This window comes from Eubalaena glacialis, chromosome X (assembly GCF_028564815.1).
Source record: "Eubalaena glacialis isolate mEubGla1 chromosome X, mEubGla1.1.hap2.+ XY, whole genome shotgun sequence".
Taxonomy (NCBI): Eukaryota; Metazoa; Chordata; class Mammalia; order Artiodactyla; family Balaenidae; genus Eubalaena; species Eubalaena glacialis.
In genome coordinates, this window is record NC_083736.1 from 102,149,564 (window position 1) to 102,169,001 (window position 19,438).

At 46.6% G+C, this 19,438-nt stretch overlaps 1 protein-coding gene across 1 annotated transcript in view; it reads left to right on the plus strand.

Annotated features, from left to right (window-relative positions):
* Positions 1-1,617: 1,617 nt before the first annotated feature.
* The window catches only part of PAK3 (p21 (RAC1) activated kinase 3), a 272,619-nt gene continuing 254,798 nt past the window's right edge, over positions 1,618-19,438 (plus strand). The window contains exon 1 of the mRNA XM_061179278.1: positions 1,618-1,673. The gene's annotated coding sequence lies outside the window, so the exon portion shown is untranslated. The remainder of the gene's footprint in view (positions 1,674-19,438) is intronic.

Sequence of the window (19,438 nt, forward strand, 5' to 3'; positions counted from 1 at the left end):
AAACCATTACCCTCCAACATGGAGATCAATAGATGCATCTGAAATTTCTTTCCAAGATGGTCATTTAAAAAGGAGCTTTGGGAATTCCCTGGCGATCCAGGGGTTAGGACTCGGTGCTTTCACTGCCAGGGTCTGGGTTCGATCCCTGGTCAGGGAACTAAGATCCCACAAGCTGCGCAGTGCAGTAAAGAGAAAAAAGAAAAAAAAGAAGAAGTTTTGACCTAGAAATCTGAAGACCTGAGTCCCAATTCTGGATCTGCCACTTATTAGCCTGTAATGTTAGGCAAATCCACTTAATTTTTCTGAATCTGTTTCCTCATAGGTAAAATAAAAATAATGATATTTTCCTTGCCTAATTCACCGAGATGATAGGGTAGGTATTCCACTATGAGGAAGTACTTTGTAAATCCCAAAGTGCTGTACAAGCAGAAGCCATTAGGCAAGATGAAGAGGAATGCTCAAAAGGTCACTAGTGGGAAGAAGATTTTCAGCAGGGCTCCAAGCAAGGGGTTCACCAAGGATTCCATCATAGAGAAAAATTATGCCTCTCACAATTGGTTTCCCTTTATCTTCGGTTTAGGGGTGCAGATCCAAACTGAGTCTCCAGCTGGATCCATGATGATCTTCAACCCACTGACTTCGAGGAAACCAGTCTTGGTTCTCATCTAAACTGAGTGCCCCACTCCCAGAGGGAGAGTGGCATGAGGATTAAGTGACCCCTTGAAGTGACCAGTGATGCCAGGGATCTGGATAGTATTGGCTTGGTGAGCAGACTAAAACTTAGAGAACTGATTGTATGCCACCTTGGTTACAAGCACAGAGATCTTGCAATGGAATGAGAGACAGGAGAAAAGGCAGAACTCAGAACCTGTATGAAATTATGGGTACCTCAACTCGTGAAAGTAAATCCCAAGGTAGAACAGCAATTGCCCTCTGGGTAGTCCAGACAGCACTGGGCATAGTACGAACAACTCACTCAGTAGGATGTGATGGTGACTGTCCTTGGTCTCTTGGTCTCTTTCTATTCTCCTTAGCTATAGGTTTCCCAAAGATATGTGTGGATGCAATTTACCAGGGCCCAGAAGGAAGACTGAATGAAGGTAGGGATGTGTTCATTGACGGCAGGCCTGGCGCCCTGGTACTGAACCCCTTCTTCCCCATCTTGCTCCCTCACCCCCAACCCCCATCCCCTGGCCGGCATAGTCAGGCTTGGGAGACTGAAAGGGTTTCACTTCCGCCTGGCTGCAGGAACCACAAGTTCCAGACTAGGTCGGAATTGGAATAATCACAGTCAAAATACACCCAGATGCTCTTACACACCCAGACGCGCGCGCATCCCCGGGCCATGGGGCGCACGTGAGCCCACGCCCCGCGCACACAGCCCTGCCCCTCGCCCGAGCATCCTCAGCAGCTGCCACAGAAGCCGCCGCCGCCGCCGCCGCCGCCGCCGCCGCCGCCGCCGCCGCCGCCGCCTCCGCCTCCTCCTCCGCCGCCTCCTCCTCCTCCTCCGGCCGCCGCCTCCGCTGCTGCTGTGCCTCCTCTCCCCTCTCGTTCTCCTTCCTCTCCCAGTTCCTGCTCCTCCTCCCATCCCCTGGCGCCTGCTGCCCGGCGGCGAAGGGCAGAACCCTCAGCCGCGGCTCCCCTTCGCTCGGGCCAGTAAGAGGCTGGAACAGGTCTGTGTCGGGGGCGCTTTGTTGCAGGCTGTTGGAGCGCCAGTGGCTCCGAGAGCCGTTAGGAGGGCATGGGGCGGACGGGAGGGTAGATTATTTCTCAGTTGTGGGTCTTTTTCTATGAATAGATGGGGTGCGGTGGGGTGGGAAGGCAGCTCGGTCCCTTTGCCAGTTCGCCGTCCCTGTCGCTTCATGGCGAGATAGCTCGGAAGCTGCCCGGACTTCTACCCCCGCCCACCCCTAGAGCTCTCTTTCTTTTCGGCCCCGCTCCCCGCATCCACTTCCCAGAGCTGAGCTTTCTCTTGTCTGGGAGCTCATGGATGGGGGAGGGGAGAGATGGATGGAGCCGAGCCAGCGGGGCACCTGGGTGCATGGGGCTTTGTTGCGTACAACAAACCCAGTCCCCACCAGCTTCCAGTTCCAGGCGAGGCTGCAGTCTGCCCGTAGAGTGGGGTGTGGGCCGGGCAGTCTAGGGAAGTGAGGGAATGTGAGGGGGCACTCCCCGTGTGTGACTGGGCACACAGGAATGCAGATGTGGGAGACGGTGCAGGTTTTATGTGGGATTCAGTGAGTGTGAGTTGGAGTGTGGTGTGTGTGTGTGTGTGTGTGTGTGTGTGTGTGTGTGTGTGTGCCATGGGGCTGGGCTACTCCTGGCATTACATGTCCTTGGGTATCATCCCATGCCAAGCCAGATTGCAGTAACACGCAGGCCGATCAGGTCCAACCTGTTCTGCCCGTGTCGGAAGGGTGATGATGGTTTCAAAGTGATGGAAAGCCCCCAGCTGGGGCTGTTGCTTAGGACATTCTGGATGTGGAATTTCTAGCCACGTTGGCCAGGTCCTACTGGACATCATTATTGTTCCCCCAAAGATGCCCAACTTTCTTGGCAGGCTTCTCTCTCTCAGCCAATGAGGATACAAAGCTCTTACAGTGATCTCTGCAGCAACTCCCCCCCCTCCTAACTTCCTCACCCCACCCCTTTAATTAGTGGATCCTCATGTCTTCTTTACTGCAGTTATGTTAGTGGTGGGTTAGGTTGTAGCTGTATGTTTGGAGAAAAAGGGGCATACTAAAAGCACTATGTCTTAGTTGTGAATTTGGTTGAGAGTTTTTTGTTGTTGTTGACCCATAAGGTGTGAATTGGCATGCTCTTTTTTTTTTTAATCAAAGAGAGAAGATATCAATAAAATGAACAAAACTGGTAAACCTCCTCTTTGACATTTTAATTTTTGGTTTTAATAAGGCATTTTTCAGGGTTCAAAAATGTACAGTTACAGACAGAGATCATTCAGTCAAACAACTGGCATTTATTAAACACCTGCTATGTGCCAGTAGTGTTAGGTATTGGAAGTATAGCAATGAATAAATGAATAAAACATCATCTCAGCTCTCAGGGAGTGCATCGTCTGGTAGGCAAGAGAGAATGTGTAAACAGATCATTACAGTAGAGTTTGACAAGGGCTGGGCAGGGTACTGTGAGAGCATGGAAGAGGGGATGCCTGGCTGGAGGAGGGGGGAATGATCAAGGAAGTCTTCACAGGGGAAGTGACATTTGAGTGAGTCTTGAAGAATTAATTCACCAGATGGCTAAGTTGAAGGGACAGCATATATAAAGGCAGAGGGGTCATAGTTAAGTAAAACTGCAGGGAGTCCTTGGAAGTGTTGCTGTCACATTCTCAACAAACTCAGGATGAATCTCAGCAAACTCAGGCCTGGTGATTAATGGTGAATCAAAAAGGAGCCAGGACTGCAGACCGATAAGGATCAGAACACATCCCCATTTTAAAAAATGTCCAGCTTATTTATTAATATTAGTGTGTTTTGCTTTAAGCAAATCTGATATGTGTAAGTATGGATTTACAAGGCAAACAAACTAGATGGACAGTATTCACATTGCAGAATTTGTTGCTTTACAAAAGGATTCATAATCAAATCATCTTAAATAACAGTGCCCCTGTGACCTTTACAGTGAATATTTTTACCAAAAATCCATTTACACAGAATTGTTCGCATAGCCAATGGATGGATACAGAAAGGTATACTTGCATTACATTTACTTTTTGCGCACAAATTTACCAATTTCAGTGGAAGCATTTTCCCTCATGGCGTGCATGTTTAATAAACACTAAAAGAAAACATGAAAATGTCGGTAGTAAATATTAAATCCATTGTCTGTGATCTTTCATCATTTGAATTGTATATAAAATACAAATTAATCAGGACAGGGTCTTCAGGGAGTTTTACATCTTAGGTACTTTTAGTAGTGTCACTGGTAATTAATAATAGCACAAGATTTCTGTGCTGTGTGTTAGTTCTGAAATGGATATACAATGACTACTCTAATACTCATGCAGTGAAGCCAGAACAGGGGCACGTTCTCCTGTTTTGTTGTGTTGGCGCTGATTGCACGGGCTGATGAATGGCACTGGAAATGAACCTAAGAGATGGATGATTTCTACTGGAAGTGCCTGGTGGGCACAAAATTCTGCTAGTTAAGAGTGGGACTCTGAGGGTTTGGACCAGCATCCCGAGCATCTCCTCCCTTAAATGAAGACCAAAAAGAGCCCTGGGTTCTATTAAAAAGGAGTGCCAGCAGAAGTGGGTGAGTTTGAATTGGCTTCTTCCCATCTGGCCAATGACCTGCTGCAGAGGAAATGATGGCCTGGGGTCCTTTGGGCGCATCAAGGTCCTTTGTTCACTGGCTGTCAATACCTGAAGGTATCTGGGCAGTAGCTCTAAGAAACACCCCCCGCCCCCCAGCTTGGGCTGGAATGGAATTGATCTGTTGCTGTGCTAATACTCGGATTAGTCTACTGGCTAGGACAGTGCTTCCCAGTGTGGGTTCCAAAAAAGACTAGTTCCATAGGATGTTAGTAGGTGTTACACACGCACACACACACACACACACACACAGAGTTTTGTGGTTAAGTTTACTTTGAGAAATTCTTGCTTAAACAAAAATGGTTTTGCTTATTGCAAGGCTTCTAAAAGCCTTTACTAGGCTAGGGTATATTGTGACTCTCCAGGAGAAGAGAACAGCATTTCCCAGATATATTTTCCCACAGAACCTGGTGTTCCAACAAGCATTTGGCTGGGCTGGTGTGGAGAAGAACATTCTTTGGGCAATGCTGGGCAAGAGCATTTTGTGCTGAGTTTGGAGGCTGTCGGTGTCTTGCTGGGTAAACTTGGATGACTCGCTTCAGCCCTCTAGGCTTTCCTTCCCCCATGTGTAAAATGAAGTTGATAATAATCATTGACTGTGATGGTGTGATGACAACTAAGATAATATCTCTGCAAGTATTTTGAGCTCCTTAGAAGAAAGGCTCTATATAAACTCAAGGTTATTATGAAAGGGAAGTGAAGAATTAAGGCAATTATCCTGATAGTTCCAGCCCCGATCCTGTTTTTCTGCTGCATTATTGGGCAGACTGCCTCAGTTCTCTGCTCTGCTTTGACTGCAAAGACCTATCCTCATTCAACCTTGAGTGACTCAGTTCTCTGGGCTTACTTCCTTTCACATCCTGGCAATTTCAGTGTGGCCTTTAATTTCCTGGTCCAGAGGTATCATCAGTACAGCCTCAAGAAAAGTCCCATCAATCTGAACACACCCTGCTGACCAGAAAACCCTGGAGGTGGGAATTAAATGTAGTTGGGAAGTTGCTTTTATCCTTCACACTCATCCTCTTGCAGAAGCAGTTCTAAAGGACCATCTTGGAAGCTGGCTGCTGCAGGGCTCATCTCCAGTGGCCCCAGTGGCCCATCTGGGCCAGAGTCCTGTTTGCAGGAGAGGTTTCTTGAGCACAGTTTCCGGGGTCCATTTTGCCACGAGGAAGCCGTGGCCATTAGAATAATGGAGTTCTTGAGGATTTACTGCTAATGATCATTGCAAACTGGGTTTGAGGTAGAGACTGATGTGAAGGCATTAGAGGTATAGTCTACAGTGCTCTGTACACGGACCAGCCATTCCCCGTATGAAAGCAGCAAGCAGTAGGAAGGATTTGGGTTTAGCCACAAGAGAAAACTGTGTGACTTTAAGATGTGATACTGGAAATTGAGAGTGAAGTCATTCTCTGTTCTGGAGGGCTGAGTGGAAATGCCTGTCCAGGAGGGCAGAGTCATAGTATGGTAGAGCTACAAGTGCCTTGTGAAGTTCATCTGGTGTGAATGTTCTGTTTGGATGAGGAAAATGAGGACCAGAGAAGGACAGTGAGCTGCCTAAGGTCACACAGCTACCACATGACAGAAGTCATCCTAAAAGCTAAAACTCAGATCTGCTGCCTCCTTGTGCTCTTTATACTAGACCCAGCTGTGTTCTTTTTTTTTTTTTTTAATTTTTATTTATTTATTTATTTATGGCTGTGTTGGGTCTTCGTTTCTGTGCGAGGGCTTCCTCTAGTTGTGGCAAGTGGGGGCCACTCTTCATCGCGGTGCGCGGGCCTCTCACTGTCGCGGCCTCTCTTGTTGTGAAGCACAGGCTCCAGATGCGCAGGCTCAGTAATTGTGGCTCACGGGCCTAGCTGCTCTGCGGCATGTGGGATCTTCCCAGACCAGGGCTCGAACCCGTGTCCCCTGCGTTGGCAGGCAGATTCTCAACCACTGCGCCACCAGGGAATCCCCCAGCTGTGTTCTTGTGTAGTTCAGGGGAGTGTGGATTGGCTCATTCAGTGGGACTTGGAGGTCATGTCCAGGCCTGAGTTGTGTGGGCTTTAGCAGAGGGACAGGTCTCTAGTGGAGCCCTCAAAGGCCATGCTTTCCCATATCTCTCAATTTCCATTCCTCTTGAGTGTACAGTTGTCTGATTCACCAAGCCGTGCGGCCAGCTGGAAACCTAAGGACTGGGTGTTCTGTCGAAATACTCAGTGGGTGATTCAAGCATCCAAGTCCCTCTATCTTGGTCATTATTAACATTGTGTGGCCCAAGGACCTCCTTCAAAGCTTGATGAAAGCTACTGATGCACTCCCCAAAGAAGGGCCCACATCCATTAACACATGCATGTAATTTCAGGCCCATCTGGGTCTCGGGCTCCTGCTCTGCTGGCTGTTGGTGTTGGTACACAGCCTAGGGTCACTTGTAGATGCTCCCTACATACTAAAGATTCCCAGAGCTGGAATTGTCAACCTTACCTAGGAGGGAATTGGAAATACTGGGATGAGTCTTGTGCCAAGAAGACTGGGGGTGCGGGGTTGGTTAGAGTGGCATTTCTTTAGGATAAAAGAATGGGATTGAGTCCTGGACTTGAGGGAAAAACAAAAAAGGAACTGAAACTTGCTGGCCATTTCCCTTTCTCCCAGCCTTATGAAAGAGATGGGGAGGAAAGGAGGCATGGCAGGAAGAATGGCAGGAGACTTGGAAGGATGGGAGAGGGAGATCGTTCTAGAAAGGGTGTCAATCATGCCACCATTGCATGAAACGAAACTTTTCTAAAAGAAGTCAACAACTCTTCCATTTCTTTCCAGCGTTTCTTGTCCTACTTCAACTTCTAAATAGCAAAAGCTCATGGCTTTGGGGATTAGAAATTGTCTTAGATGCTGGAACACATGTCCTTGAAGAGGACATTTTTAGAGGCTGGGAGTGGGAGCTGGACATTGTGGGGGAATGGCACAGCTTGCCTCACTTCTTGTTAAAAAAAGCATTTTTATGATCAAAATAATATATGCTCATGCTTGTAAAAATAGGAATATGAAATAGAATGTTCCTGGCCTCTCCACCACTGAGCCCCCACTATGTTCACAGTTTGGTTTGTGTCATTTTGTGTGTGTTTCTATGAATATTCATATATGTATTCATGTGCCTAAAATAATAATAAAAGATGTGACCAAGACTACACATACTGTTCTACAACATGCTCTGCATTGGACTCTATATCTGGAGGTCTTTGCCCGCCAGTACACTTCTAGCTAGTTCATTCTTTTTAACAGTTGCATAGTATTCTGTCGTCTGGTTCTGACCTAATTTCTAATACGAGCTTTATTGGATTTTTGCATTCTTTCAAATTTTTACAAATTATTAAATATTGGTGCAGCCTACCTCTTTCTACATGCATCTCTCCATACTGTCACCAGCGTTTTTGTTGTATAAATTCACAGTAGTGACCTTGCTGGTTCAAAGAGTTTGGTTTGCACACCTGTGATTTTTAGAGAGCCTGCCCAATTGCCCTCCAGGAAGGTGACAGCGACTTCCCTCCCCACCTGCCCCCCATCCACATGGCCATTTCTCCATGCTCTTCCTCACCGATTCCAGTTATGTTGGTTGGTCCTTTCAATCTCTGACAATGTGATTGCTGAAAAAAATCTCCTTTTCCTTTGCATTTTTTTTGAGTACCAGCATCTTTTCGTATGTTTATAGCACATCTGCATTTCTTTTTCTGTGTTGCCATTTCATATCCTTTGCCTGTTTTTCTATTGGGTTGTTCTTTCTCACTGTGGTAACTGGGATCTCTTTATATATTTTGAGTAGTAACAATTTAACTGTTATCTATGTTGCAAATATAGTAAGTAGTCTATTGTTTATCTCTTGACTTTGATTTTAGTGTCTTTCATTGCACAGAAATGTTTACGATTTTTAAAAATAACCATTGTCACTCTATTCCTTTATGAGCACTTCAACAATGCCACAATGAATGTCCTTGGACTATATTATATGTGTTTGGCTCATTATTTCCTTCAGATAAATTCCTAGGACTGGATTTGTTTAGTTTTTTTTTTCTAGATATTTCCAAATTGCCCTCTAAAGTGTTCTTTTTTTTTAACCAATTTACACTCCAACTGCAGTGTATAAAAGTATCCTTTACTCCTCCTCTTGATGTCTTCTGATAATTCAGGTTTTGCTTCTTAAATCAAGTGCTAGGCAGAAACTCATATTTGGCACCATAAAAGGCTGTGGGCAGAAATCCCTAACTGCACGTGAAACGCATGTAATACACGTTTCACCTTCAATTATTTAAGCAAACATGTTTTTTTAATTCATTTCCAACTAGAACTGTGTCGAAAGCATTTTCCAACATCAAGTCCCTCTAAATTCGCTGTGAAATGAATGGCTATTTAGGGTCATTTCTGCTGGCAGCCGCCGCAGCAGCAGACAATGGCAAATGAACTTTAGAGATGTACCTTGCAAGACACTTGGAACAAAGCTACTGCTGCATCTTCACTAAACTCTGAGGTCAGCTAGGTTGGTTCCAGAATTTTCCAGAGGCTGAGTGCTGAGTAGGAGTTAGCTTCTATCCAACTTGCCTTCCTGCAAAGAGGACAAGTTTGAAGCCCTCCCATGAGGAGTTATTCTAATAGAAATAAACAGTGATGTCACCCTCTGCAGAGGGAATAGTGACAAACAGGTACAGGTGTAGCTTTTCTCCTCACTCTGCCTGGGCTTGCTTCATCTTCTTGCATCTCTTTCCTGCCAACATCCAGATATGGTCAAGGGAATTTTGGTGTTTACTTTAGGCCACGGGTAGGATCCACGGATTAGGAGAAGGCGGACATCAGAGCGGTCATTTGTGTGGCTTAAGAACTATCTTTCGTCAGAAGAGCGAGAGTGACAGCAGTAACCGTCAGATCCCTTGGCGGTGGCAGAGCATGAGTGGGAAATGAAAGAGCAGTGATGGTTGTTACCCATTTTACAGACGGAGAAGACACATCTGGAAAGGAGAAATGTTCTGAGAGTTGGACATTGCTGGAAAAGGCTCCTGACATACCCCCAACACGTGCTAGCTAAAAATCTGGCAACTTCTCTCCTCTAGGGATGGATATAGGTGCCTTTAAAGTGCAGCTTCCTAATCTGATGTATTTAAGAGTGCCCCTTGTACTTACCCATCGTTCACTTTACCTAGTGTGGTATTTACCCCACCCCTGGGATGCTTTTGAGCTATTGGAAGATAGGGGGGTTATTATCCCCAAAGGAATAATTTGGATTATTTGAACTATCGCCAGTTATTATTTGTGGTTTCCCATTTACCTCAAAATCTTGGTATTTGGAAAATGGCTTTAGATCCTATCTAATATTTGTGGGGTTTTTTTTCTTTTAAAGGTTTGGACTAAAGTAAGGATCCTTCACAGGGGAACTGATGGCCAGGAATATAATTATTAGTCTTTGCTGCCTTGAAAAAAAATGGCTTTGGTTGTTAAGTTAACGAATGTCCCATCTTAAAACTAGAGTGTCTTTTCTTCGATGCTGAACTGTTTATTTATTTATTTATGCATGCATGCATGCATGCATGCAGTGCCGCGTGGCTTGCAGGATCTTAGTTGCCTGACCAGGGATTGAATCCGGGGCCGCAGCAGTGAAAGCGCCGAGTCCTAACCACTGGACCGCCAGGGAACTCCCCAATGCTGAATAATTTAAAACTGAAACATTATAGCCACAGATACTGGTCTCTACACATAAATCATGTGATACATTTCTCCTTATGGATGGTCATAAGGGAAAAGGTCATATTTTCTTTTTAAAACTATGCTTGATGCTTTTCGTAGAACTGGGGATTGTCATGTTTTGTTTTCTAATGAATTATTCTGCAAAGGTAGTGTTGCTGTTTAACTCTGATTAGAACCAGGAGGGGACATCTGTCCCCACACTTAAACTAGAAAGGACAATCTCATTAAGAGGCAAAGAGAGTCGGTAAGTGGAGCTTACAGTGAGTTGGGAGGCAGAGGACCCGAATTCCAGTTCTGCTTTTGTTACTAATTAGCTGTGTGACCTTGAACAAGTGCTTAACTGTCTCTGAGCCTCAGACTCCTCACATATAAAATGCAAACAGGGTTAGGAATAGATTATCTATACAAAGCATACTTGTCTCCAGAGTCAAAGTTTGCTTTGTGACAGAATCATTTGGGGGCACTTCAAAAAAATATGTTGGATTCCCCACCTCAACCAATTGAATCTGAAACTCCAAGAGTGGACCCAGGAAGTCTATCTGTTAATGAGCTCCTTAGACAACTCAGAGAAGGCTGTAACCCCCTCCTGTGGTAACTTTCAGGAGGCAAGATCCCCTGGGCTTTCTGGCCTGAGGGAATGAAACCCATTTTCCAAAGTGGGAAAGTCCACGTCTCCCAGGAGCTCTGGCTGAGAAACCTATGATATGAGACCGCATTTGGGGAGGCTGGTTTTTGACCTAGTTCCCTGGGGCTGGTTTCTGCTGAGGTGAGTGGAGGGCAGACTGTTCTTTTTAATAAGAGCAAGTCTGGATGAACAAACTGACCAGTTATCCAATAATGAGCATATTTCAGGCCCTTTGGCACAAAATCTTCAGTCGAAGCATTTCTGAGAAAGGACAACGAGGCTTCCAGAACTCAGCCCCTTTCTGCCCAAGCTCTCCTTTGAATCCCTTTTGAAGCTTCTGTCCCTCCTTTGACTTTGTAAGCTTTTGTTTCTCTTTCCTTCATTCAACTCACAGTGTTGCAGCAGGTTCTTTTGTTTCGCGGGATTTCAACCCCTGAGCTTTTTCCTCACCTCCCCCCACCCACACTGCACTCTGAACACCTTCTGTCCACCCATCACCCCTCCCGTCATCACATTACTGATTTAATTTCCTTCAGTCATAGGCCCTCTCTCAATACCGTCCTGCCTTCTAAGTGCCAAAAGGAAAGGGGTCAGCATCCAGATACAGCCCTCTGGGGACTTCCCTGGCGGTCCAGCGGTTAGGACTCGTCGCTGTCACTGCCGGGGCTGGATTCAATCCGTGGTCAGGAACTAAGATCCCACAGACTGCATGGTGTGGCCAAAGGAAAAAAAAAAAAGTACACACCTCTTTGCCCCACTTCTTTCCCTGAGTGTCAGCCTTCAGCCCTTCCCTTCATTACAGGGGAAGTTGGAGCTAGAGAAGTGGTTCTCCAAAGGCAAACTTTCAGAGACAGCAAGTCTTACCCTTTACATACAGCCACCCTTTACTGAGCCATGTGCCGGGTACCCTGCCACCCTACTGGCAGGCATCATCTCATTCAGTCCCTTCCACAGCTCCATCAGGTAGGCACTCTTAGTATTCTCATATCATGGAGGAAGAAACTGAGGCTCAGGGCCACCAAGTGACTTGCACAAGTTCAGTCGGCTGGTGAGCGGCTCAGTGATCCATCGGTCTGGTCCTGGGGCCTACATATGGTTGGACAGAGTATGCTGCTATTAACGCTTCCCTATGGCGTGTATCAGGCTGGGTTGTACCAAAGGCGAATAGCAACAGATTTTCTTGGGTGTGAAGAGTCTGAGCCCTGAAGAGTCTGGGTAACTTTAAACACCAAGAAAGAAGGGGGAGTTGGTTTTAATGGCAGAGTAATGTCGCCAGGGTTATTCTGTATCATTGTAGGGGTGGGCCTGGGAGCCTGGGTTTGATTCTTGAGAACTGAAAACTGAGTAAAGCTGTAAATATTGGCATCGAGAAGTACATTCTTGCGACCCCCGTGACTATTGTTAGTTTCATAGATCCCGGGAATGTGAAACATACTTGTTATTTTCTTCCTTCCACTCCCTTCCGGAAGCCGGTGCCAAGGTTATAGAGGAGCAGAGGTAGGGAATGACTTCCTGGATGCTCTCGGCTAAAGGGGAGACTGTAAAGGGGGAGGTAGTCAGGGGGAGGGCCCAGAATAGGCTGAACGACAGTCTTGTTGGCTTGGATTCTTGGGTTTCCAGCTCACCCAAGTCCTTCTTGTCTGATTCTCATTATCAAACTTGCAGCACGAAGCAAGGAATATTTGGCATCCACCAATACAGACTCACTGAAGTCGAATTGATATGACTCAAACTCATGAGTGCAACAAATCCATGCCCAGAGATTTCCAGAGTATACCCATGGGACCAAGTCCATCTTCAAACCATAACCTAAGACCCCATTTGAAGGAGCCCAGGTTTCTCCTTTGACTGGAGTGCATGGATTGATTTAACATTGCTGCACAGAAACAATTTTTTTTCTTTTTTCTTGGCTCTTTCCTGGAAGGATCTTATATTGGCTATAATTTCTCTAAAATCTCTTTTGAGTTGGAGCTGCCAGATGAAGACTCCCCCCCATTTTCTGCAGTGTGTGTCCTCTTTATTGTCATTTCCGGTCATGAGAGCCAGTAGACATCAAGGTCTCTTAAGGCCTCAGTCACTGGCTCCGTGTCTAATGCCCACCAAGTCACTTGGCCTTGCTAAGCCTCTGTTTTCCCATCTGTAATGATCCTGACTCTCCCGTTTCCGTGGGGATATTAGAGCAAGCAGATCATCAAAAACAAATGGTCCAAGATATATGACTGTGGTTGTCTTCAGATTTTCCCTGGTAAAAGAGCTGTTTTGGAGAAAAACAGAAGGTAGTGGAAGGTTAAAACGTTAGGAGCTGGAATCATTTGCTTAAGTTCAGATCCCTGCTCTATCTCCTACTAACTATGTGACCTTGGAAAGTTTCTTAAACACCTAACTGACTTAGCTCTGTAAAATGGAAAGAATAATAACTGTACCTACTTTGTAGAGTTATAGTAAGGAATCAAAGAGATAATATATGGCAAGGGTCTGCCCCATAGTTAATGCTCAGTAAACGGCAGCTATTTTATTTTATTATTATGAGTGCATGAGTTCTGGCCCAGGCACTTTGGGTAAGTCACTTAGCCTCTTTAATCTTCCGTTTCTTCACCTGTGTAATGGGAATAATAATAGTAGTCACCTCGTAGGGTTTTTTGAGGAATAAACGAGCTCATTCCTGCAAAGGTCTCAGCGCACTTCCTGGCACATAGAAGCGCCGAAAAAAGTGTTATCAGTCTGTTGCCAAATTTAGTGACCCTGTAGGCCCTTTGGTCCCTGGCTTCTCAGTGTCTGGGCCACCTTTGGGCCTCGCTTCCACCCCAGCAGAGGTTTCTGATGCCTGTGAAGTATCAGAAGTACTGTTGTTTGGGGTAAACAGAGGAGATGGCCTTTCTGCATGGGGACCTTCTGAGACTAAGAGTGCTTCCTGCAAAAGCACAGCACAGTGTCACACGGGCTGCCTCTGGACAGCAGCTGATTCCCAGGCCCCCAGGTTCACAAAGTGACAAAAATGGGGACAAGGCAGACCTTGCTTAGCAGCTCCCACAGAAGCCTGGCCCCGGGCAGCACAGAGTTTTGTTAGTTGCCCCTCCCACTCCCACGCCTCCCCGGGCAGCACCCCCCCAGGCACGTACTCCCTTCTGGCCTTCCTCCAAGACAACAGGCCAGAGGGCCCTGCATCTCCTCCCCAAGTGATACATCAAGAAAGGCAAGCAGATGCCGCCATAGTGACAATTCCTACCTGATCGATAGAGCTGGGAATTGAATCCCGGTGACGAGGCCTGCCTTGAGGGGAGCCACCTCCCAGGGCATCACCTGCCTCAGCCTAGTGACCAGGCAACCTGCCCCGCCCACCACTGGCTGGATACCAGCCTCAAGGCCTTTCCCTATACATGTATCCCCACCTCTGGGGCCCACAGTGACTGACCATTTCAGGCACATGCTGCCCTCATTGGATTCCTCAATGTCTCTGCCTTAGTTCAGCCCTTATTATTTCTTCCCTCAACTATTCAATATCATTGTTGTTGCTGCTGTTGAAGGTATTAATAACAGAAATAATACCTAACATTCATTGAGTGCTTACCGCATGTGAGGCACTATGCTAAATACCTTATAGGTATTCTCTCATTTCATCCTCATAGTAACCGTTTGAGGTCGGCACTATTATTACGACTAGAGCTATTGGTCAGCCTGCGGTATTAGGGTCCTGATGGCATCTTGGACATCTATGAAATATTCAGAAGGTGTTGCATGACGCAAGAGGACTTTTGATGTACTTTGACAACAAGCCCTTCTGTACGACCCCTTCCACTTTCCCACCAGCTGCTTGGGTACAGCAGATGTTGTTCATTCTGAATCCTGCTGGGCCCCTGGCTATGGCTGGAGATGTAGGGGCCATGCCACCCCTAACTTCTTGCAGCTGAGGAGGACTGGTGCATCCCGCCCACCCTGGGTTGTTTGGGGCTAGCTGGGATCAGGCTAGGGTAGCCGCATGGTAGACATGACCAAATAAGGATCACACTTCTTAGCCCGGAGTTTTAGGGTTTTTTGCTATATGACTATAAATGACTATAACATACATTTCCAATAGCATTTACTTAACACAGACCCCATACTTCAGCCACACCGGGCTACCCTCATCCCCAGAATACATCTTGCGCATAAATACCCGTTTCCATGCCTTTGTTCATGGTGTTCTCTTACTGGTTCTCCAAAAATGTTTCTTAGACCATCTCACTTCTTTACTCCTTTATTCTTTCATCCTTTCATCCCGAGGACACATATTGAGCCTCTATTATATACTAGGTGCTGTGCTAGGCACTTAGAATATGATCATAAACAAAACAGACAGAGGCTCTGCCCTCATGAAGCTCACAGTCTAGAGGAGGAGGTAGGCATTAAACAAACAAACACAGACATATATAATTACAGTTGACCCTTGAACAATGTCAGGTTTGGGGCACCAATCTCTGTGTAGGTGAAAAATCTGCATATAACTCATAGTCAGCCCTCCATATATGCAGTTCCTCCGTATCTGCCGTTCCCATCCATGGATTCCACCAACCGCAGATCGTGTAGTACTGTGGTATTTACTATTGGAAAAAAGTCCACTTATAAGTGGACCCATACAGCTCAGACCCATGTTATTCAAGGGTCAACTGTGCAAGTTGTAATAAGTGCTGTGAAGGGGAAGAAAGGGTGGTATGAGAGACAATAACAAGGGAGACAATTTAGACGGGAGGCAATGAAGAAAGGCCTTTCTGGGAGAAGGTGACATCTAAGCTGAGACCTGAAAGATGAACAAATAATAACAGATTGTTCCATGCAGAGGGACCAACTTGGGCAGACACCGGAGGTGGGTGCTGCCCGTATTCAACTGACTGAAAGAGATAGTGAACCAGGGAGAAAATGGTACTCAGTGAGGTTGGAGACCAGGCGGGGGCTTGCAGGCCACAGTAATGAGTTCCCTCTTTATGCTGAGTGCAGTGGGAAGTCACGGACGTGTTTAAGTGAGGGATCAAAATAATCTAATTTATACTAGTTTAAAATAGTACTCTGGCTGCTACACAAAACTGGCCTGGGGAGTGGCAAGAAGGGAAAGAGGGGCAAGATAGGCGGCTGGGATGCTAGTTCAGGAAGCGAGATGCTGGTGGCCTGGACTAGGGGGTGGCAGTGGCCATGGAGAGAAGTGAGCAGGTTCAGGATACTTAGCTTTAGAGCTAAAGCCAAAAGGACTTGCTAGTGACTGGATATGTTGGCGGAGGGGAGGGAGCAATCAAGGAAGACTTCCATGTGTCTGGCTTGAGCAAGATGGATGACAATACCACTGACGGACACCACTGACGGACATGGGGATGTATCCTGAAGCTGATTCAGAGTTTAGCTCTCCTGTGCCGCGTTTGGTCTATAATGCTTAAGTAGCATATATCCTATACTATTTTGTTTTGATGCTAGTTAACACGAGTGAATTTGTTGTCTCCCTAGGTAGGTTTTAAACTCTTTGAGGACACTGACCATATCTTACTCATGTCTGTATTCCCCAAAGCACCCGAGACATGATGTATTGAAGACCGACTGATCAGTTAAGGGAAGGAACTCGTTTCTCTTTCAACTTTACTCTTCTCACTGAGGCATCAGACATGACTCTGGGTCAAGCTTTTCTTAAAAAAAAGAAAAAGCTATGACATACTCTCGAAGAGATATGTGCTTTGATACAGACTTTGAACTGCATTTAATCATTAATCACCTTTTGAACAATTGCTGCCGTGTCAGCATGATACACAGGACACACCTAACCTTGGTCCTCAGAACATCCTTCATCAGTGCAGTAAAGGCTACGTGTTCACAGAAGCATGGCCTCATGGGCGTGTGCAGGCTAGCTCAGGATGGGCAAAGGAGAAGACTAGAAGTGGCCTAAGGGCCTCAGTTGCTCAGGTAGGTGTGGGCCTTCGTGGCCAGGGGTAAACACATACTATGGATAGCATGCTATGGACCTTAGATTCAGTCACAAAATAGACAAAATATAGCTGGGTTGCCATGTGTAAACAAGATTAAACAATAAGGAGGTGCCCTATTGCAGTTTTTATGTGATTCTTACAGAAGTTCTACAGGGAGTTGTCTGATCCTGCAGTTCTGAGGTAGGCACTCAGGAATCTCCATTTTTACAAGCATCCCAGGAAATTATGGTGCCGGTAAGCCCTGGATCATACTTTGAGATGTCATGGCTTCAGAGATCAGCCCTGGAACTGAAAGCACGTACAGCTAGCTCCTTGTGCATGGACACCCAGATGAGTGACAGAAAAAGAGATGTAACAGTCCTGACCACCAGAGTGGGAAAGGCCAGGAGGCCAGAATCCCGGGAACTGACTGGCACAACAGGTCCATTTTAGGGAAGGCCTCAAGGTGGCGCTAGGTGGTGGAGTTAGTCTGCAGAGGCAGTACCCTGGCCTGTACCCACAAACTTCTAAGGTTGCTTTTCAAAGAGGAACTGAATTGGACCTTGCCCTGTACTCTAATACCCAACCAGGGGGTGTTGCTGGGGGATGGGTATGGATTTAGCATCTCAGTGGGATTAAGGGTAGCTCCAGGTTCACACTGTAAGCGACCTGGGCCTGGTCTAGCCAGCCCAGCTCCCTGCCTAACCCAAAGGTGCTCTGTATCCACACCTTATAGTCTGGACTGCATGGAAACCACCTTCCGCCAAGTGTCCAGGGGGTTAAGTCTAAGCAGCTCCATCATCACTGCTCCCACTTGCCCTGCCTTCCACCTCTCCTGATGGAGACCCAAGACTGACCTGGTCATCATTTGTGGAACACAGCCTGTAGCAGTGAACCTCTAGGGGTCCACTTCACTTCCTGTTTTCCAAAGCCAGCCAGAGAAACCTGCAGGCAATAATCACATCCCCACCTTGCACCCCTTTGGACCTGGCTATACCTTCTGAATTCCCCAAATCTGGAACTGGCCCTGGGTGGTAATCAGCACCTCCCCAGTTGGTTTCAACTCAGGGACAACTTCACCCAGTGATTTCCTTCTAAAAGGAGTCAACTCAGAATTTTGAGACCTCAGGGAATTCCCTGGTGGTCCAATGGTTAGGACCCGGCGTTTTCACTGCTGAGGGCCCAGGTTCAATCCCTGGTCAGGGAACTAGGATCCCACAAGCCGCGTGGCGTGGCCAAAAAAAAAAAAAGTGAATAATTTGAAAAAAAAAAAAAAAGAAATTTGAGACCTCTTAACGCCCCTCCATTCGTGCCATCCTCTGCCACTATCCTAAATGTAAGCCCCTTACGCCTCTCCTGGGGCATTTCATCCCCATACATGTTTGTGCTTTCTCTTCACCGTCTCTCCCAGGCTTTCGTCTGTGCCCTTTGAGACCCATGTTGCACATCGACAAAGTCCCCTGGCCCCTCCCTCTTGCAGTGTCACCTGCCTTAGTGCATCACAGCGCTGGCTACACATTAGTGTCACCTGGGGAGCTTTTTAACAAGGACTGAAGCCTGGGCTCCCTCCCTGGAGATTCTGATTCAATTGGCCTGAAGTGGGGCCTGGGCTTTTCTACTTTTTTAAGAGCCACCCCAGGTGATGCTGATGTGCAGCCAGGTGTACACACCACTGACACCTGCTTGCCTTACAGGACACATCCATTCTCTGGCAGCTGCTCGTTCTCGAGGGCTGCACACACCACAGAGCTGAGGGGTGATGTCCACACGTTCCTGTTCCCTAGCACTATTTTCAGGCCTTTTGTGTCCATCCTAAAAAAAGAAAAGAAACCAACAGCTAACAGAATTAAATAACAACTAAATTTATCGTTTATTGTTTTAAAAATGAAATGAAATAAATGCTCCTTTGAGGCACGTGCTGCCTATACCACCCACTGTTCTTTTTGTCAACTCTTTTCCTCCTCATTCACCCACACTTTTCCTGGACTTTTAATACCTGTTTATCACCTTCCTCTCAAACCCGAGCCCTGCTCTTATCCTGGATGACTTTAGTCCCCCAATGTACAATCCATCCAGTACCCTGGACTCATGACTCTTCCTTTGATGAACATTTATGGAGTGGTACTATGTACTGGGCACTGTTAGAGGTGTGAGGGATATAGCAGCGAACGAATGGACAAAATGGACAAAAATCCCTGCTTGCAAGAACCTTACGATCAGGAGGGTGGGAGTGAATCATACATAGAATGTCAGGTGGTAATAAACAGATGGAAAAGAATGAAGCAGGGTGACAAGGTAGGGAATGCTGGGAGAGAAGAATCGCTTTTATATGTGAAGGAATTTTATATGTGAGAAGGAATTTCAACGAGGGTAGCGTTCATTGAGCAGATGATATTTGAGCAAAGACCTGGAGGAAGTGAGGGAGCTACCGTGTAAATATCTTGTGGGAGAGCGTTACAGACAGAGATAACAGCAAGTGCAAATGTGCTGAGGCCGTAGCGTACCTGGCTGGGGGGAGGCTGGTATGGCTGAAGCTGAGTTAGTGAGGGGAGAGTAGTAGATGAGGTCAGGGAGGTACATGAGGCCAGGTCTTCTTAAGCCTCGTAGGAAATTGTACGGACTCCGGCCCGGCTCTCACGCTGAATTGAGATGGTGAGCCTTTGGAAGGGGGGGGTTCTGGCTAGAGAATGGGATAGAGTCTGATTTACATTTGAAGTTTCCTTGATTTCCTTTGTCTCCACTCACCTTCATCTCGACTCCACTGTGATCACCTGCCCCTATTGCCAGCCTGCCTATTCTTTTTGTTTGTTTTTGGCTACGTTGGGTCTTCATTGCTGCGCGGGCTTTCTCTAGTT